Consider the following 20,136-nt stretch of genomic DNA (forward strand, 5'->3'; position numbering starts at 1 on the left):
TGTAGCTCCTGGGAACAAGCTCTCACTCCTGTCCCTTCGCTATAAAGCCTTGGCCTCATTATACAGCTGTACAGGGGTCTAGTGAAGGCTTTTTAGCCCTTTCCTCAGACTGTAGCTCCTGGGATCAGGCCCCCACTCCTGTCCCTTCTCTATAAAGCCTGGGCCTCACTATACAGCTGTACAGGGGTCTAGTGAAGGCTTTTTAGCCCTTTCCTCAGATTGTAGCTCCTGGGAACAAGCTCTCACTCCTGTCCCTTCGCTATAAAGCCTTGGCCTCATTATACAGCTGTACAGGGGTCTAGTGAAGGCTTTTTAGCCCTTTCCTCAGACTGTAGCTCCTGGGATCAGGCCCCCACTCCTGTCCCTTCACTATAAAGCCTGGGCCTCATTATACAGTTGTACAGGGGTCTAGTGAAGGCTTTTTAGCCCTTTCCTCAGATTGTAGCTCCTGGGAACAGGCCCTCACTCCTGTCCCTTCACTATAAAGCCTGGGTCTCATTATACAGCTGTACAGGGGTTTAGTGAAGGCTTTTTAGCCCTTTCCTCAGACTGTAGCTCCTGGGAACAGGCCCTCACTCCTGTCCCTTCACTATAAAGCCTGGTCCTCATTATACAGCTGTACAGGGGTCTAGTGAAGGCTTTTTAGCCCTTTCCTCAGACTGTAGCTCCTGGGAACAGGCCCTCACTCCTGTCCCTTCACTATAAAGCCTGGCCTCATTATACAGCTGTACAGGGGTCTAGTGAAGTCTTTTTAGCCCTTTCCTCAGACTGTAGCTCCTGGGATCAGGCCCTCACTCCTGTCCCCTCACTATAAAGACTGGGCCTCATTATACAGCTGTACAGGGGTCTAGTGAAGGCTTTTTAGCTCTTTCCTCAGACTGTAGCTCCTGGGTACAGGCCCTCACTCCTGTCCCTTCACTATAAAGCCTGGGCCTCATTATACAGCTGTACAGGGGTCTAGTGAAGACTTTTTAGCCCTTTCCTCAGACTGTAGCTCCTGGTCACCATGTGATCTCACCATAACCCTAACAAGCTAATTAAGGTGTCCCTCTTTCCTTTTTGCAATTATGAAATTGTAAAAAAGTCTATATAGTCTATATATATATATATATATATATATATATATTTATTATTATTTTTGCCTAAAATACAAAGGACATGTGTCAGAGGTTCGTCCCGCTGGTGCTCAATATTTAATAGGGCCTTGCTGTTAAACTTAATGAAAAGTTCGGTGAATTTCTTTGAGCTGTTATAACTAGATACGAGCGAATATCGTCAGAGAAGTTGTTATTGGCTAATATCGCTTAGCGAATAGCTGCATCGGGACCCCGGATCCCTGGAGAGCTCCCGATAATCAGCTGCATGTGTCGCACTCCATGCAGGTGCTGTGACTATCACACAGCGCTACACACTCAGCTGATTATCGGGAGCGCTCCAGCACACTGAGTCCTGAACACTCTGAGGCCCCTGATCATGTGACCCCTGACTCCTCCCCTCCTGTAACCTCATCACAGGTCCTGTGTGCACAGAGCAGTCATAGGCAACGGCGGCGCAGTCATGACAGTACCCCCCCTTTACGTCTCCTCCTTCTGAGATTGGCCAAGAATCTGTCCATGATGTGAGGAGCATCAACATTCTCTCGCGATTCCCAAGACCTCTCCTCAGGCCCGAACCCTCTCCAATCGATAAGAAAAAAGGTCTTTCCCCTAACCTTTTTCATGGCCAAAATATCCCTCACTTCGAAGACATCATCGTCCCCTACTGGCTGAGGAACAACGGGAGGCGCAGGACAGAACTGATTGAGGATGACCGGTTTCAGGAGCGAGATATGGAAGACATTATGGACCCGGAGTGAAGCAGGCAGCCTCAATCTGTAGGCCGTATTGTTGATGCGTCCAAGAACCTCGAAGGGACCCATGTACCGGAGGCTCAATTTATATGAAGGGATTTTCAAGCGGATGTGCTTGGACGACAGCCTGACCTTGTCTCCTGGATGGTATGGTGGGAGATCCCTCCTCCTCTTGTCGGCATGTTTTTTCATCCCGGCCACGGCTTGTATAAGAGCCTCTTTGGTCTTCCTCCAGACCTGGGAAAACTCTTGGGAGAGAACATCGGCGGCGGGTACGCCGGAGGATGAAGATAATGGAAGAGGCACACCTTGATTCTGACCGGAGCCCACAAAAACGGATACCTGGGGGTAGATTCATTGGAGTGATAGTTATGCGCAAAACTCTGCCCATGGAAGAAGATCGACCCAATTGTCATGATGAGCGTTAGAGAAGTTCCGCAGGTAGGAGGTCAAGACTTGGTTGATCCGTTCGACTTGCCCGTTGGTCTGTGGATGATAAGCGGAAGTGAAATCCAGGGATATGCCCAAGAGTTTACAGAGTGCTCTGCAGAAGCGGGAGGTAAACTGTACCCCGCGGTCAGACACGATTTGCTGAGGAAGTCCGTGTTATCTGAAAATCTGATGAATGAAGATTTTAGCCAATTCAGAAGCTGTGGGCAAGCCGGGTAACGGGACAAAATGGGCCATCTTGGAAAATCGATCGACTACCACCAAAACAGTCGTGCATCCAGAAGAGCGGGGTAAGTCGGTAACAAAATCCATGGTGATGTGTTGCCAAGGAGCTTCGGGAACAGGCAACGGCAGAAGAAGGCCGGAGGACAAGCTTCTAGGTACCTTGTTCCTGGCACAAATTGAGCAGGAGGCCACGAAGTCTGACATCTTGGCGTAGAGAAGGCCACCAGTAATAACGGAAAACCAGCACAAGGGTCCTCTTGATGCCGACATGTCCAGCGATCTTGGAGGAGTGGCCCCAGTGTAGTACTTCTGCCCTTTTGTCTTGTGGGATGAGGGTCTTGCCAGGCGGCACGGAATCAAGATTCACAGGAGCTACTGTGATAACTCGGGCAGGATTGATAACATTCGACGGAGCCTCCTCCACTTCAGGTGACTGCAGGGACCGGGAGAGAGCATCTGCTTTGGTATTTTTGTCACTGGGTAGGAAGTGGAGCTCAAAGTCGAAGTGAGAGAAAAACAATGACCACCTGGCTTGTCTGGAGTTAAGTCTTTGAGCCGACTGGAGGTAGGCCAAGTTTTTGTGGTCAGTGAATATGGTGAAGGGATGGACTGCCCCTTTCAGGAGATAACGCCACTCCTCCAGCGCCATCTTTATGGCCAGCAACTCCCGATCCCCAATCATGTAGTTACACTCTGCAGGTGAAAATGACTTGGAGAAGAACCTGCATGGAGCCAAGCGCCCTTTTGGGAAAGAATCGCCCCAGCCCCAGTAGAAGATGCGTCTACCTCGAAGACGAAGGGCTTGCCGACCTCTGGCCGATGCAAAACCGGAGCCGTAGCAAAGGCCCGCTTCAGGGCGAAAAATGCATCTTCAGCTTCCTAGGGCCAGATGTTCGGTCTTGCTCCCTTCTGGGTAAGGGCAACAATAGGCTTGGTTAAAGCAGAGAAGTGCGGGATGAATTGCCTATAGTAATTTGCGTTGAATGGCCTTCACTCCGGCAGGTCGTGGCCATTTGAGCAGCATGGACAATTTCTCTGGGTTCATTCGCAACCCCAAGTCCATGATGATATACCCCAAGAAGGGTAGGGAGGTCTGCTCGAACAGGCATTTCTCCAACTTGGCATAAAGTTGATTCTCCCGCAAGCGTTGCCAGACCAGGCGAACACTCCTCCTGTGAGAGGACAGGTCTGATGAAAAGATGAGGATGTCATCTAAATACACCACGAGGCACGAGTCGTATAGAAGATCCCGGAAAACGTTGTTAACAAATTCTTGGAAGACCGCTGGGGCGTTACAAAGTCCAAGGGGCATGACCAAATATTCATAATGGCCGTGTTGAAGGCGGTCTTCCACTCATCTCCAGCACGTATTCGGACCAAATTGTAGGCCCCCCGTAGATCCAGTTTGGTAAAGATTCGGGCACCACGCAGGTGGTCAACAGTTCGGGGATAAGTGGTAGAGGATACCTATTCTTGACCATGATGTTATTTAAGCCTCGGTAGTCAATGCAAGGTTGAAGGGATCCATCCTTCTTACGAACAAAGAAAAACCCGGCCCCTGCTGGAGAAGACGACTTCCGGATAAAGCCCCTGGCCAAGTTTTCCTGGATGTACTCCAACATGGCTGAGGTTTCTGCAGGCGACAACAGGTATATTCTTCCCCTGGGAGGAGTAGCTCCAGGAACTAGCTCGATTGAGCAATCGTAGACCCGATGCGGAGGAAGGGTCTCAGCTTCCTTCTTGTTGAAGACATCCGCAAATGAATGGTTGGCCACGGGAAGCCCCGGAAGGTCTGCGGGCACTTGGTGCAGACTGGTACGGGTAACAGGCAGCAGACAACGTTCTTGGCAAGCGTGACCCCAGCGGAGGACTTCCCCGGAGCGCCAAGCAAGGACTGCCTCATGCGACCTGAGCCAGGGCAGGTCATGGAGCAGAGCGTGAAACAAATTAGGCAAAACATAAAAAGCTATTCTCTCCCGGTGAAGAGCTCCGATATGCATTTCCAGCACGAGAGTGACCATGGTGATGGGAACAGGTAACGGCTTGCCATCCACTGAGGTGATCACACACGGCTCTTCAAGGGTGACGACAGGAATCTGGAACTTGTCCACCTTTTCCATCCGAATGAAGTTGCCCGCCGCACCCGAGTCCACATATGCCTCCACAGATCTACGCTCCCGACCTAGGAGAATTAAAGCTGAGATGGTAATGAGTAGAGAGGGAACAGAGTCACCTAGGAAGGCCTCTCTTACCTAGCCTAGGCGGAGGAGTTTCCCGGCCTCTCAGGACAGGAACGCAGGGAGTGGTTGGTTCCACCATAATAGAGGCATAAACCTTGCTGGAACCTTTCCCTGCGCCGCAGCTCTGATAGCTTAACGCGATACACCTGCATGGGCTCCGGGGCAGAACTACTGGCAGGCTTGAACGAATGAGGACTGGGGGCAGGATTGAACCTAGACGGGCCTCTCTCCCTGACTGTCTCACGGGAGCGTTCCTGGAACCGCAAGTCAATGCGAGTAGCCAGAGATATAAGGTCCTCTAAAGAGGTGGGGGTGTCCCGACCAGCAAGCTCGTCCTTGATTTTCCCTGAAAGACCCCTCCAAAAGGCCCCTACCTATGCCTCATTATTCCACCCGAGCTCTGAGGCCAGGGTCCGGAAGCGGATAGTGGACTATCCCACGGTAAGAGTTCCCTGTCGGAGATTGAAAAGGGACTCCGTGGTGGAGGCCAGACGCCCGGGCTCGTCAAAGACCCGGCGGAAAGTATCCAGAAAGTCATGTAGGCTGGATACCACCGGATCATGCCGCTCCCACAGGGGGTTCACCCATGCCAAGGCCTCCCCCTCGAGATGGGACACGATAAATGCCACCTTAGCCCTATCAGACGGGTATTGCTGGGGCAGCAGCTCGAAATGTAGGCGGCACTGGTTAAGAAACCCCCGGCATAATTTGGGATCCCCGCTATACCTAGGAAGCTTCCCCAAATGTGGCGGTGGGTGAGGTGCAGGGTCGAGGGGCGGGACAGAGGCCGCTGTGGATGACTGCAGGGACTTCAAACGGTCATCAACAGACGAAATGTAATTTAGAATAAGGGACTGAGTATCACGCTGCTGTGCGAGCTCCTGCTGGAGTCCCACCAGCAGAGGGGCGCTCCCTGGATTGGAGGTTTGAATGGCGGATAACCGAGTGTCCATGGACTTCATAAAAGCCATAATCCGGGTTTGGTTCTCCCGCAAAAAGAGTAGTTCCTTTTGGGTGGCTGCCGAGGCACCAGCGGGGTCCATGGCCTGATTATACTGTTATGAGTAGCAAGAGTGGACCCTCTGGGTCACGGTACCGGGATCCCTGGGGTGAGCTGGCCAGGTGGTGCCGACCCCTATACAGGGTCCGACAGGAGCAGGCCCGAAGGAGCCGAATACCGTGACAGCTGATACCAAGAGGGGTGGCTCAGGTGCGGGTGAGACAGACAAGGCAGACTGGAGTCAGGAGTGACCGGAGTCAGGAGTGACCGGAGCCAGGAGCAACAGGGGTCAGGAGCGACAGGAATCAGGAGTAACCAGAGTCAGGAGTGACAGGAGTCAGGAGCGACTGGAGTAAGGAGCGACAGGAGTCAGGAGCGACAGGAGTCAGGAGTAACCGGAGTCAGGAGTAACCGGAGTCAGGAGCGACTGGAGACAGGAGCAACAGGAGTCAGGAGCGACTGGAGACAGCAGTGACCAGACAGGGCCAGAATACCGTACGGAAGGCACACAATAATCAGGCGCCTCCATGAGGGAGGAGCCGCCTGATATACCCTGTGCAGGAGCTTGATTGGTGATCGCTCCACATGGGGTGGTGCAGAAGGGGTTAAGTGAGGAGAAGGGAGCACGCCCGCGGCCTAAGGTGCATACCAGGAGCAGGACAGGAAGAGGAACCCTCTTGCTGAATCCCCCGGGCTGCAGGATGGGAGGCTGAGGGTGTCGTGCGGCGGCCAGAGCGGTAAGCGGGGATCCGAGGGGGAACCCTGAGAGCAGCAGCAGCAGGAAGAGCGGGACCCGGTGAGATAGGTGATGCCGGCCCCTAACTGACAGGCGGCGCCGGTACTGGTGGCGCATGCATGACAAGATCGCTCTCCACAGCGTCTCCAGACTCTGTCACATCTGTCACATGTGCTCAGTGTGAACCTGCTTTCATCTGTGAAGAGCACAGAGGGCGCCAGTGGTGAATTTGCCAATCCTGGTGTTCTGTGGCAAATGCCAAGCATCCTGTACGGTGTTGGGCTGTGAGCACAACCCCCATCTGTGGATGTCAGGCTCTCAGACCATCCTCATGGAGTCAGTTTCTAACCATTTGTGCAGACACATGAACATTTGTGGCCTGCTGAAGATCATTTTGCAGGGCTCTGGCAGTGCTCCTCCTGTTCCTCCTTGCACAAAGGTGGAGGTAGTGGTCATGCTGCTGGGTTGTTGCCCGCATACAGCCCCCTCCATGTCTCCTGGTGTACTGGCCTGTCTCCTGGTAGCGCCTCCAGCCTCTGGACACTATGCTGACAGACACAGCAAACCTTCTTGCCACAGATCGCATTGATGTGCCATCCTGGATGAGCTGCACTACCTGAGCCACTTGTGTTGGTTGTAGAGTCCGTCTCATGCTACCACGAGTGTGAAAGCACAACCGACATTCAAAAGTGACCAAAACATCAGCCAGAAAGCATTGGTACTGAGATGTGGTCCCCACCTGCAGAACTACTCCTTTATTGAGGGTGTCTTGATAATTGCCAATAATTTCCATCTGTTGTCTATTCTATTTGCACAACAGCATGTGAAACTTATTGTCAATCAGTGTTGCTTCCTAAGTGGGCAGTTTGATTTCACAGAAGTTTGATTTACTTGGAGTTATATTCTGTTGTTTAAGTGTTCCCTTTATTTTTTTGAACAGTGTATATAGATACAGTAGATAGAGATATTTTTTTTTCTTTACATTGGAGGGTCCAGTTCCAGCTATTGCTGTGGGACCTGTGATTTCTATCTACTCCACTGTGTACAGGATAATAGAGTATAATAAAGTAGTTATGGATGTGACGTAACTAACATTGTGCAGTGACTCTGCTTTCCATATAGTGACAGATATTTCTTGTTGCTGAAACTGTGATTTTTTTTCCACTTTAAACCTTTTTTAAACCCCTCTGATCAGTGCGATCATACAACATACAAGCCTCTGATGGCTCCGGTGATGCCCTGTACTACTGTAGTGCCGTGTATCATCACTGCCTGTCAGTGTAATACTAACGGCCCCATACACATGAGATCAGAGTTGGCTGAACGGTCATTTGGCAGACGGCGATCTCTCCCGACTCCCCCATACACACAAATATTCCAGCTTTCCTGTGGTCTGTATGAGAGAGTCGCCTCCAGACTCCTCTAGCGGAGGATTATCTACAGGAAGAGCAAACGGATTATCCTCTGAAATTCAGGATGCCAGATCCTTCTCTACCCTGACATCATCTGTCGGGAGGCCCCCAAATACACTACATGGTCGGCCAAACCCCCCGAAATCAGTGCTTTCATGGAATTTTAGTCTAATGTGTATGGGAGCGTTATAAGGTAACTTATTGGACGCTGCCTCTGGCCCAGCCTAATAGACCTTCATACATTGCAGCCCAGAACCCATTATTAGGCATGTAAGTATCGGAGTAACTAGGCCGCCCCATACTATCGAGTACTTGGGGGCGGGGGGCATTCAGCCGGACTCTGTCACACCTTCTTAGATGTCATATTTGCTTTTCAGGGTTTTTGTTAAAGCCTCATCTGTGCCGTCCCTGCAGTGTACATCTATGTTCTGGGGCCCAAAAAGATTCATTTCTTTTTAATAAATGTTTAACATGTGATAAATTATAAAATGTGTCTTCTGATTTTTTCTTCTTACAAGAATTGTTGGAGCCAGTTTTCTTTAGAAACATTTTAATATCACCTTTTTCTGGAGTTTTCTTGTAATATAGGAAAGCCTAAGGCCAGAAATAAACCCCATAAATCACTGTACATGGAGACTTTGGGATCAGATCATTTCTGTCCACGTTGATTGTGGAAGCAAAAGATCTTTTTTAAAGCCTCAAACTTCTGTGTGTGACTCAGAGCTGAGATCTAACGGGATAGAAGATTCCAGTGCGGGGAAGACGGGAAACCTTCATATAGACGGCCGGTGGGGATGGAGTCAGTGACCGACTCTGGCCAAATCTGTTTCTAGAGCCGTAATAGAAGATGAAGATGTCATCCTTACCATGAAGGAGTTATTTCTCATGTCGCCTGTAATGAATATCTGTTGTGAGTTCATTTTCCCCTTCAGCATTGATGTCTGATGAACTCCCTCTGCTGGTGAAGGGAGGTAGTGAAATTGATTTAGATGGGAAGAACCTGTCATCAGAGCAGGCGGAGGGTGATTGGACATCCGGAATCTCTGAGTGGATATAAGGCAGCCGACGTCCTGCAAGGTTGCTGGTGATCCTTTCTGCTCTGAGCTCTGGCCTCCAGTCTAGTTCCTGTCTTCTAAAGCTAAGTTTTTGCCCTGCTATTATTCCATGAGATTTTGTCTGGTTTACTTAGTGTTTGTGTTCAGCCAGCTCTTGCTGGGACTGGCTGAATTCCATTTTTGTCTCTGATCAGTTGATCTCTTTGCTCTTTTTTCAGAATATACCTGAGTGCTGATATAGTGATTTTGAAGTCTAGCGACTTCAGGGCCTTTTTTCCTATCAGACGGTTGGGACATTTTTGGCAGGGTTTTTGCGTATTGCAGCCAGCATCTTTTCTGTCCTGTCCTATCTAGTTAGTTGGGCCCCATCGTTTGCTCAGCCTGTCTTTCTGTCTGTGTTTGTGTTTTCATCTGTTTTTCACCGACAATACATATTGGGGGCTGTCTATTGCTTTGGGGTCTGCTCTGGAGCAGTTTAGATTTCCCCTTTCTTTCTTTAGGCTTATTTAGCTCTCCGGCTGTGACGAGGGGTCTAGGAACACCGTAGCAACCCCCCACGGCTACTGTTAGTTGTGGTGAATAGGATTGGGGTCTGCAATCCGATAGCTACCAACCTCTCCGGTTTTTCTGGACTTAGCTTGTATTTTTGTTTTCTCCTCCTCCGGTGACTCATTCATAACAGAATCACCAGCCATACTGCAGATTCTAGGGTACTCAATAGCAGGAAAGAATTGTAAAAAAAAAAAAAAAAAGTGTCAGAATTTTTTTTTTGTGTATATTTTTTCCTCTATTTCTCTGAGGCCGTAGGGGGAATTTTTTCTTAATGGAGATTAAGCAATTGTCTGATCGTGTGGAGCAGCTCACTGCTGCAGTGCGGGAAATTTCCGCCTATCTTGCTCATTCACATGCTGCTGAACCAAAAATCCCTACTCCTGATGTGTTTTTTGGGGATCGGTCTAAATTTTTGAATTTTAAGAATAATTGTAAATTATTTCTTGCCTTGAAGCCTAACTCATCAGGGAGCTCCACGCAGCAGGTTAAAATTGTCATCTCTTTGCTGCGCGGCGATCCCCAGGATTGGGTGTTTTCTTTGAAACCTGATGATCCTATTCTAACTAATGTGGACGCATTTTTTCAAGCCTTGGGGTTGTTGTATGATGAACCTAATGCTATTGATCAGGCTGAAAAGGCCCTGTTGGCATTGAGCCAGGGTCAGGATTCTGCAGAGTTGTACTGTCAAAAATTCCGAAAGTGGGCGGTCCTTACTACCTGGAATGATGGTGCCTTGGCAGCTCTCTTTCGGAAGGGTTTGTCAGAAACCGTAAAAGATACTATGGTGGGATTTCCTGTTCCCTCTGGTCTTGACGATTCTATGTCATTAGCCATTCAGGTTAATCGGCGTTTGCGTGAACGCAGGACTTGCACGAGAGGTGTTGCCACCTGTTGAACAAGTGTCTGAACCTATGCAATGTGATAGGTGTAATAAGCTGTGTTTTTTTGTGGAGATGCCTCGCATATTATTTCTCTCTGTCTTAAACGAGAGAAACGCTTTGCACACACGTTTTCTGTGGGTGGTGTTCAACCTAAGTTTCTTCTGGCAATTACTCTGATCTGCTCCCTGTCCACATTTTCCGCCAAGGCTTTTGTGGATTCGGGAGCAGCCCTGAACCTAATGGACTTGGATTTTGCTAAACATTGTGGATTTCCTATGACACCTCTGCGGACGCCTATCCCTTTGAGGGGGATTGATGCTACTCCTTTGGAGAAAAATAAACCTCAGTTTTGGACCCAGGTGGTAATGCGGGTCGCCCCAGACCATCAAGAAAATTGCAGATTTTTGGTGTTGCATAATTTGCATGATACCATTATTCTGGGGTTTCCCTGGTTGCAAATCCATAATCCAGTTTTGGATTGGAAATCTGTGTCTGTGGTGAGTTGGGGTTGTCGGTGTGCCCTTAGTGACGCTCCTGTTTTCTCCACCTCTCCCCAGTCGCATGAGGTTCCTGACTATTTGGCTGATTTTTATGATGTGTTTAGTGAGAGTAAGTCTGCGTCTTTGCCTCCTCATAGGAGTTATGACTGTGCAATTGAGCTGAGCCCTGGGTGTAAATTTCCCAAGGGTCGTCTTTTCAATTTATCTGTACCCGAGCACGAGGCTATGCGATCCTATATTAAGGAGTCTTTGGAGAAGGGTCATATTAGACCATCCTCTTCACCCTTAGGTGGTGGGGTTTTTTTCGTGGCCAAGAAAGATGGTTCATTAAGGCCTTGTATTGACTATCGTTCCCTCAACAAAATTACTGTTAAATATCAGTATCCGTTACCCCTGATTTCTGATCTATTTTCCAGAGTTAAAGGTGCTTGCTGGTTTACCAAGCTTGACCTCAGGGGGGCGTATAATCTTATTCGCATTAAGCATGGGGATGAATGGAAGATGGCGTTTAATACTCCGGAGGGACATTTTGAGTACCTGGTGATGCCTTTTGGGCTCACTAATGCCCCTTCTGTCTTCCAGTGCTTCATGAATGATATTTTCCGGGACTTTGTGGATAAATTTTTGATCATCTATCTGGATGATATTTTGATCTTTTCCAAGGATTGGGACTCTCATGTGGAACAGGTTCGGACTGTGTTCCGGATTTTGAGGGAGAATTCCCTGTATGTCAAGGGATCGAAATGCCTTTTTGGTGTACAGAGGATTTCATTTTTGGGATTTATTTTGTCTCCGTCAACTATTGAAATGGACCCGGCCAAGGTACAGGCCATTTATGATTGGGTTCAGCCCACTTCTTTGAAGGCCCTCCAGAAGTTTTTGGGTTTTGCTAATTTTTATCGTAAATTTATAGCTAATTTTTCTGGTATTGCCAAACCATTGACTGATTTTACTAAGAAGGGTGCTGATGTGCTGAATTGGTCTCCGGAGGCTGTTTCTTCCTTTCAGGAGCTGAAGCGGAGGTTCACTTATGCTCCGGTTTTGCGGCAACCTGATGTCTCATTCCCGTTTCAGGTAGAGGTGGACGCTTCTGAGATTGGTGCAGGAGCTGTTTTGTCCCAAAAAGATCCTGTAACATCTAAAATGAATCCCTGTGCTTTCTTTTCCCGAGAGTTCTCCCCATCCGAACGTAACTATGATGTGGGGAATTGGGAACTGTTAGCCATGAAATGGGCATTTGAGGAGTGGAGACATTGGTTGGAGGGAGCTAAACATCAAGTCGTGGTCCTTACTGACCACAAGAATTTGATTTACCTTGAGTCGGCCATACGCTTGAATCCTAGACAGGCCAGGTGGGCCTTGTTTTTCACACGTTTTGATTTTGTGGTCTCTTTTCTTCCGGGCACTAAGAATGTCAAGGCAGACGCCCTCTCTAGGAGTTTCTTTGCTAATTCTCCTATTGTGACCAAGCCTGCTACCATCTTAGGTGAGGGGGTCATTCTTTCTGCCATCTCGCCCGATTTGAGACATGCTCTGGAAGAGTTTCAGGAGGACAAACCTGATCGTTGTCCCATTGGAAAATTGTATATTCCTGACCAGTGGAGGAAGAGAGTAATGTCTGAAGTTCATTGCTCCGCATTGGCTGGTCATCCAGGTATTTTTGGTACTAGAGATTTGGTGAGTCGGTCTTTTTGGTGGCCCGCCTTGTCTCGTGATGTCAGGAATTTTGTGCAGTCCTGTGGGACTTGCTCTCGGTCTAAATCTTGTTCTCGCTCTAGTGGGTTGTTGATGCCTTTGCCGGTGCCCAGGAGGCCATGGACCCATATTTCAATGGATTTTATCTCTGATATGCCTGTCTCTCAGAGAATGACTGTTATTTGGGTGATTTGTGATAGACTCTCTAAGATGGTCCATCTTGTACCACTCCCTAAGTTGCCATCTTCCTCAGAGTTGGTGCCCTTGTTTTTGCAACAGGTGGTTCGCTTGCATGGGATTCCTGAGAACATTGTATCTGACAGAGGAGTTCAGTTTTTTTCTAGATTTTGGAGGACTTTCTGTTCCAAGCTGGGAATTCAGTTGTCCTTCTCCTCTGCGTTTCACCCTGAGACCAATGGGCAGACGGAGAGAACAAACCAGACTTTGGAGTCGTATTTGAGATGTTTTATTTCTGCTGATCAGGATGATTGGGTTTCATTTTTGTCCTTGGCCGAATTTGCTTTAAATAATAAAGCTAGTTCTGCCACTTTGATGTCACCTTTTTTTTGTAACTTTGGGTTTCATCCTCGATTTTCTTCAGGACAGGTGGAGTCTTCTGCCTGCCCAGGTGTTGACACTGTGGTGGAGAGAATGCACCAGATCTGGGACCACGTAGTGTATAAGTTGTCTCTTTGCCAGGAAAAGGCCCAGCGGTTTTCCAACCGGCATAGGACCATTGATCCCCGGTTTAAGGTGGGTGATATGGTTTGGTTGTCATGAAAGAATATCTCTATGAAGGTGGCTTCTCCAAAGTTTAAACCTAGATTTATTGGACCTTACAAGATTTTGGAGATTCTTAATCCGGTCTCTTTTCGATTGGCTCCTGTTACATTCAAGATCCATAATGTGTTTCATAAGTCTCTGTTAAAGAGTTTTGTTGAGCCAGTAGTTCCTGTGGTGGCACCTCCTGACCCTGTATTGGTTGAAGGTAATGTGGAATATGAGGTTGAGAAGATACTGGATTCTCGTCTGGCTAGACGGAAACTCCAGTATTTGGTTAAGTGGAAGGGTTATGGCCAGGAGGATAATTCTTGGGTCCCTGCATCCGATATTCATGCCGAAAGATTGGTTCGTGCTTTTCATCGGGCCCATCCTGATCGCCCTGGAGGCGTGGATGAGGGTTCGGTGACCCCTCCTCAAGGGGGAGGTACTGTTGTGAGTTCATTTTCCCCTTCAGCATTGATGTCTGATGAACTCCCTCTGCTGGTGAAGGGAGGTAGTGAAATTGATTTAGATGGGAAGAACCTGTCATCAGAGCAGGCGGAGGGTGATTGGACATCCGGAATCTCTGAGTGGATATAAGGCAGCCGACGCCCTGCAAGGTTGCTGGTGATCCTCTCTGCTCTGAGCTCTGGCCTCCAGTCTAGTTCCTGTCTTCTAAAGCTAAGTTTTTGCCCTGCTATTATTCCATGAGATTTTGTCTGGTTTACTTAGTGTTTGTGTTCAGCCAGCTCTTGCTGGGACTGGCTGAATTCCATTTTTGTCTCTGATCAGTTGATCTCTTTGCTCTTTTTTCAGAATATACCTGAGTGCTGATATAGTGATTTTGAAGTCTAGCGACTTCAGGGCCTTTTTTCCTATCAGACGGTTGGGACATTTTTGGCAGGGTTTTTGCGTATTGCAGCCAGCATCTTTTCTGTCCTGTCCTATCTAGTTAGTTGGGCCCCATCGTTTGCTCAGCCTGTCTTTCTGTCTGTGTTTGTGTTTTCATCTGTTTTTCACCGACAATACATGTTGGGGGCTGTCTATTGCATTGGGGTCTGCTCTGGGGCAGTTTAGATTTCCCCTTTCTTTCTTTAGGCTTATTTAGCTCTCTGGCTGTGACGAGGGGTCTAGGAACACCGTAGGAACCCCCCACGGCTACTGTTAGTTGTGGTGAATAGGATCAGGGGTCTGCAATCCGATAGCTACCAACCTCTCCGGTTTTTCTGGACTTAGCTTGTATTTTTGTTTTCTCCCCTCCGGTGACTCATTCATAACAAATATCTCCTGCAGTATTACTAATGCCGATTCCAGTGTCGATAATGAGATGAGAATTAGCGTTATGGAAGATGAGTCTATGAGGAACGTGTTCAGCTGCCGACTCCGAGGAGGAAACTGCTTGTTGTCTGTCGCCTAAATATATAGGTTTTATTAGAAGATGTCTGGGAAGAAAACTAAACCCTGTAAAATAATAAATCTCCTCATATGTTTCCCTTATTATCTCCAGTAATTGTATTATTACACAGGATTCTTATGATGTTACATCGGCTCATCTTCTTCTCATTCAGGTCTCTACAATATCGGATCCTCTCAGTGAAGATCTTCTACAAAAGATAAATTTCCTGTTTTACCCATCAAGGATGGATATGGACAGAGACAAGATGGCGGAGAGGATATTACACCTCACCCTAGAGATCCTCTTCCGTCTCACTGGAGAGGTGAGAGATTCTGATGACGTCACATTACATCATTCTTATCTATGGGAATAACAGATGGACAGAACTGAAGAGGTGAGGACTCTGGAAATGTCTGTAGTGAGATTTATTAATGTGTCTCTCCATTACCAGGATTACACAGTGGTGAAGAAGACCTCTTGTGATCGCTGTCAGGACCCTGTGTCTGAGGGATGGGGAAGACCCCTGAGCCCAATCACGGGGCCTCCACCTCACCCCCTGATCCATGAGGACATCAATGAGCAGAAGATCCTAGAACTCATCTACAGGATGATAGAGCTGCTGACTGGAGAGGTGACACTGCTGGGAATGCTGGGACATTATACAGTAACACTATGAAGGGATCGGGGGGATGACGGTATCATTGTATGTGTCAGGTTCCTATAAGGTGTCAGGATGTCGCCGTCTATTTCTCCATGGAGGAGTGGGAGTATTTAGAAGGACACAGAGATCTCTACAAGAACGTCATAATGGAGGTTCCCCAGCCCCTCACATCTCCAGGTAATAGACAGGACTAAATACACATGGCCTATAATTATCTGTATGTAGAGAATGAATTCAGTCCCTGTATGTGTTTCCTCCAGATCTATCCAGTAAGAGGACAACACCAGAGAGATGTCCCCGTCCTCTTCTTCCACAGGACTGTAACCAAGAAGATCCCAGTGCTCCTCAGGATCATCAGGTAAATGGAGAGAAGGTGTCAGGAGATCTCCCCTATGATGTGTAGACGGCTGTGAAGGTCTTGTGCTCAGTTTTGTTTTATCCACCAGTATTATATGTTTTATACTTGTGTAATGAGAACAGTGGAGATGGCAGGATTAGAGCTGATCATAGATGGGACTTCTCCATCTGTCTGTGACTTTTACAATATTTGTTTCAGGGTGAAGATCTGACCCATATTAATACTACAGAGACATATGTGAGGGGTGATGAGTGGTGTAAAGAGGAGATTCCCACATATGACTACCCAGGTGAGTAGTAACCACTGAATGCAGAGGTCACAGATTCCTCTCAGTCACCGGCTGTGGCTGCTTTATCGGTGGTGTAGTCCGGCCGTATTACCATGATCACCATTTTGCCTCTAGACCACAACATTCTCCTCCACCCAAAACTGTTCACATGACTTTGGGCATTGAAAGCCCTTTTCTATAGAACTTACAACCTGGTAGATCCACCTACTCCCTGGGATTAGGAGACGCTGACCGTTACCTGCCCAGATCTGTAAACTATAAAGCCAAATGACAGCGTACGTAAAATGTGCTGGCTAGTTAGAAAATCACTTGGTGAAAAATATTATACTGGGCCTGTAAGAGAAAGCGGAGGGTAATGATGCTGTTGGCTTCCTAGAATCCTGAGATCTCATTTCAGGGCTGAAATCTCATATCCTGAGATCTTGATACCGAGATTTCCATCTGTGTATGCGCCGCGCCCCAGCAGCCATGTTCACGGAGTCCACCGCACTGGAGGAAACCACGGACATGCGAGGGGCTCTGGCCTATCACGAAAAGTCGGCATAGTCCCCCCCGCAGCAGCAGACACTTCAGGCAGCAGCAGCGGTGGACACCCCGAGCTGCGGCAGCAGCAGCGGAGGCGGCCACCTTGGGCAGCAGCGGGCACCCCGGGCAGCAGTGCCAGGCACCCCAGCCGCTGCAAACACTCACAGCTGCGCACTGCACATCGGACACCCCCTCATCCCACCCTGCGGTCTGCAGCATCACCCCACTCCTGCCTCCTCCAGCAGCGACCCTGGGACCCGCTTCACCACAGAAATAAGACGCATGGATTATAAGAAGCACCACCGTGTTATTAAAAAAAAATTCCTATTTTTCTCCTCAAAATTTGGGGAGCGTCTTATTATCCAAAAAATACGGTAACATGTTTTTTTTTTCTAGTTGTTTTTGTACAGGTTCATTTTGTATGGTAGTCTGATGATGGTGGGATCGGCCTGCCTCACTTTTGTGAGTCTGCAACTACCTGGTAGCCTTTAAAATAAGGTCTCCATTACCTCTGCCAAATGCCTGAGATCTAAATTTAAGACACATCATCTCTGCACTATTATAAAAAGTTCTCTATGAATATCTAATATTTCTTCTTGAAACTCATCTGATGGAAAATATTGGCCCTTACGATAGTTTAGATTGCCAAGAGCCACCGAGCCCCATACTCTAATTACCCAGAGAGTTTTCACCAGAATCATAGGAAACAAATGGACCTTACAAATTATTTCCCAATGTCTCTTCAATCCAACAATCCCCTGTATATGGTTGTACACTACTTTCTGGGCACATGGTAGGGCTAAGAAAGGAAGGAGCGCCATTTAGCTATTCGTACACAGATCTTGATGGAATAGTTTGCAGACACGATGTATTGGGAGCACTGTTAGTGATCACCTGGAAGATCAAAAGATGGCCACCACGAGAAGGCTTGGCTCTATCTACTCTATTTTCCAGATCCCAGTGATTGCCTTGCTCATCATCCCTTAACCCCTCTTCATGGATCTGGACTTACACAGAGACCCCTAGGCTTGGGCCAAGGTGTTACCTGCTATTCTGTGGGGTGAGATGGCAAGAAGAATAGTCAGGTAGCTGGTCATAACCAGGAGGGCAGAGAAAGTACAAAATCAGAAGACACAAGTGTAGTCAGTAAGCGGGCTGGGATTACACCAGGAAACAAATACACCAGCTGAGCACAGAGGACTGAACCAGAGGAGAACAAGGCTGTATCTGGCAGATTCCGGGAATAGGCTTCAAGCTTTAGTAGGGTTTGGTGCCTTCTAATTGGCTTAAGCAGGTAGCAGATTGCTACCAGATTGCTGGACAGCACACAAACCCATACTGCCAGGCTGGATGAAACTACTGGTCTCAGGCACCCTAATCTTAGTGGCTGGACAGAGCCAGCGCCACCCAGAGCTTCTGGTTTCGATGTCTCTTCTATTACCAGCAACGCCTGCACCATAAATAAGGCGCTGCTTGGTGATGGAACCAAACATCGCAGGAGCAGATTCCAGGGGAGAGGGGACACACCATCTGCAGATGCCCTAATATAACAAAATTACAGGAAACTAAAGCAGTAGAAATCCCCATAAAGTGACTCCATTATGGAAAATATAACCCTCAGTGAATTATTCTATGGGAGTAGTGACACTTTCCAGAAATTAGCTCGCACTGGATGTTGCAACATGAAAATTGCACATTTGCCATTTTATTACCCAGCACATAATGCCCAGATTGTGCTCCAGGAAACACACACCGTAAATTAAGTGGGTTCTTCTTACTATAGTAATGCCACATATATGGATGCTAAATATGGTTTGGGCGCACTACAAGGCTCAGAAGAGAGTGGATATTTGACTTTGGGAGAGCGGATATTGCTGGATTGGTTTATGGAAGCCATGTTGCTTTTCAAGAGCTTTTGAGCCACAAATATTGTGGAAACCTTTTGATTTTTCCTCTGACAGATGATGGACCTTAGTGGTGTCTTGTCTTTCCGTGAGATGAGTAGAAGTTTTATTGGTATAATTTTCACCTATATAACATTGTTGGCTTTTTATTCCATGTTTGGGAAGCAGAATGAACAAACCATTGAACACCATGATGCACTGGTTCATGCTATGAGGCTTTCGATTAGACTGTGAACGGTCATTGTCTTGGATAATAATTCAATATTTTTAAAAAGCTTGTATTTTTTATGGACAGCTTAAGTAGAAATGTCCAAAAGTATAAAATTTGAAGATATTGTATTCAAAATTATTATTTGGTTTTATTTTTAGCAGATGATTGCACCAGGAGATTAGAGGGAACGCTCACATCTTCAATTTTTAAATCTGATGATCTTGAGATCCTACAAGATACAACTGAAGTGACTGCCATTACTCCAGATATACCATCATCCCTTCATAGCAAAGATCTGTCATCTGATCCTGTGAAACAGGTCCCATGTTTTAGTTCATTACCAACTACTAAGGAAAATCAAAGTCACAATATAAGCATTAAGAAATTAATTGATTTTAAAGGAAAGGAGCCATTTTCAGATTCAGAATATGGAAATAGTTTTCTTGAAAAGACTTTTCGTAAACATGAAAAAATTCACATAACAGAGAATAGATTTTCTTGTTCAGAATGTGGGAAATGTTTTACTCAGAATTCACATCTTGCTACACATGAGAGAATTCACACAGCAGAGAAGCCATATTCATGTTCAGAATGTGGGAAATGTTTTAGCCAGAAGGCAAATTTGGTTAGGCACCAAAGAACTCACACAGGGGAGAAGCCTTTTTCCTGTTCAGTATGTGGGAAATGTTTTAAACGGAAATCACATTTCGTTAACCACCACAGAACTCACACAGGGGAGACGCCTTTTTCATGTTCAGAATGTGGGAAATGTTTTATACAAAAATGTAATCTTGATATACATCTAAAAATTCACACAGGGGAGAAGCCTTTTTCATGTTTAGAATGTGGGAAATGTTTTATCCAGAAATCAGATTTGGTTAGGCACCAAATAACTCACACAGGTGAGAAGCCTTTTTCCTGTTCAGAATGTGGGAAATGTTTTATCCAGAAATCAGATTTGGTTAAGCACCAGAGATCTCACACAGGGGAGAAGCCTTTTTCATGTTCAGAATGTTGGACATGTTTTATTCGAAAATCAGATTTGGTTAGGCACCAAATAACTCACACAGGTGAGAAGCCTTTTTCCTGTTCAGAATGTGGGAAATGTTTTATCCAGAAATCAGATTTGGTTAAGCACCAGAGAACTCACACAGGGGAGAAGCCTTTTTCATGTTCAGAATGTTGGACATGTTTTATCCGGAAATCAGATTTGGTTAGGCACAAAATAATTCACACAGGTGAGAAGCCTTTTTCCTGTTCAGAATGTGGGAAATGTTTTATCCAGAAATCAGATTTGGTTAAGCACCAGAGAACTCACACAGGGGAGAAGCCTTTTTCCTGTTCAGAATGTGGGAAATGTTTTGCAGATAAATCACATTTTGTTACTCACCAGAGAACTCACACAGGGGAGAAGCCTTTTTCCTGTTCAGAATGT

Source organism: Dendrobates tinctorius, unplaced genomic scaffold (assembly GCF_039654945.1).
Source record: "Dendrobates tinctorius isolate UK_male_01 unplaced genomic scaffold, ASM3965494v1 ptg000366l, whole genome shotgun sequence".
NCBI lineage: Eukaryota > Metazoa > Chordata > Amphibia > Anura > Dendrobatidae > Dendrobates > Dendrobates tinctorius.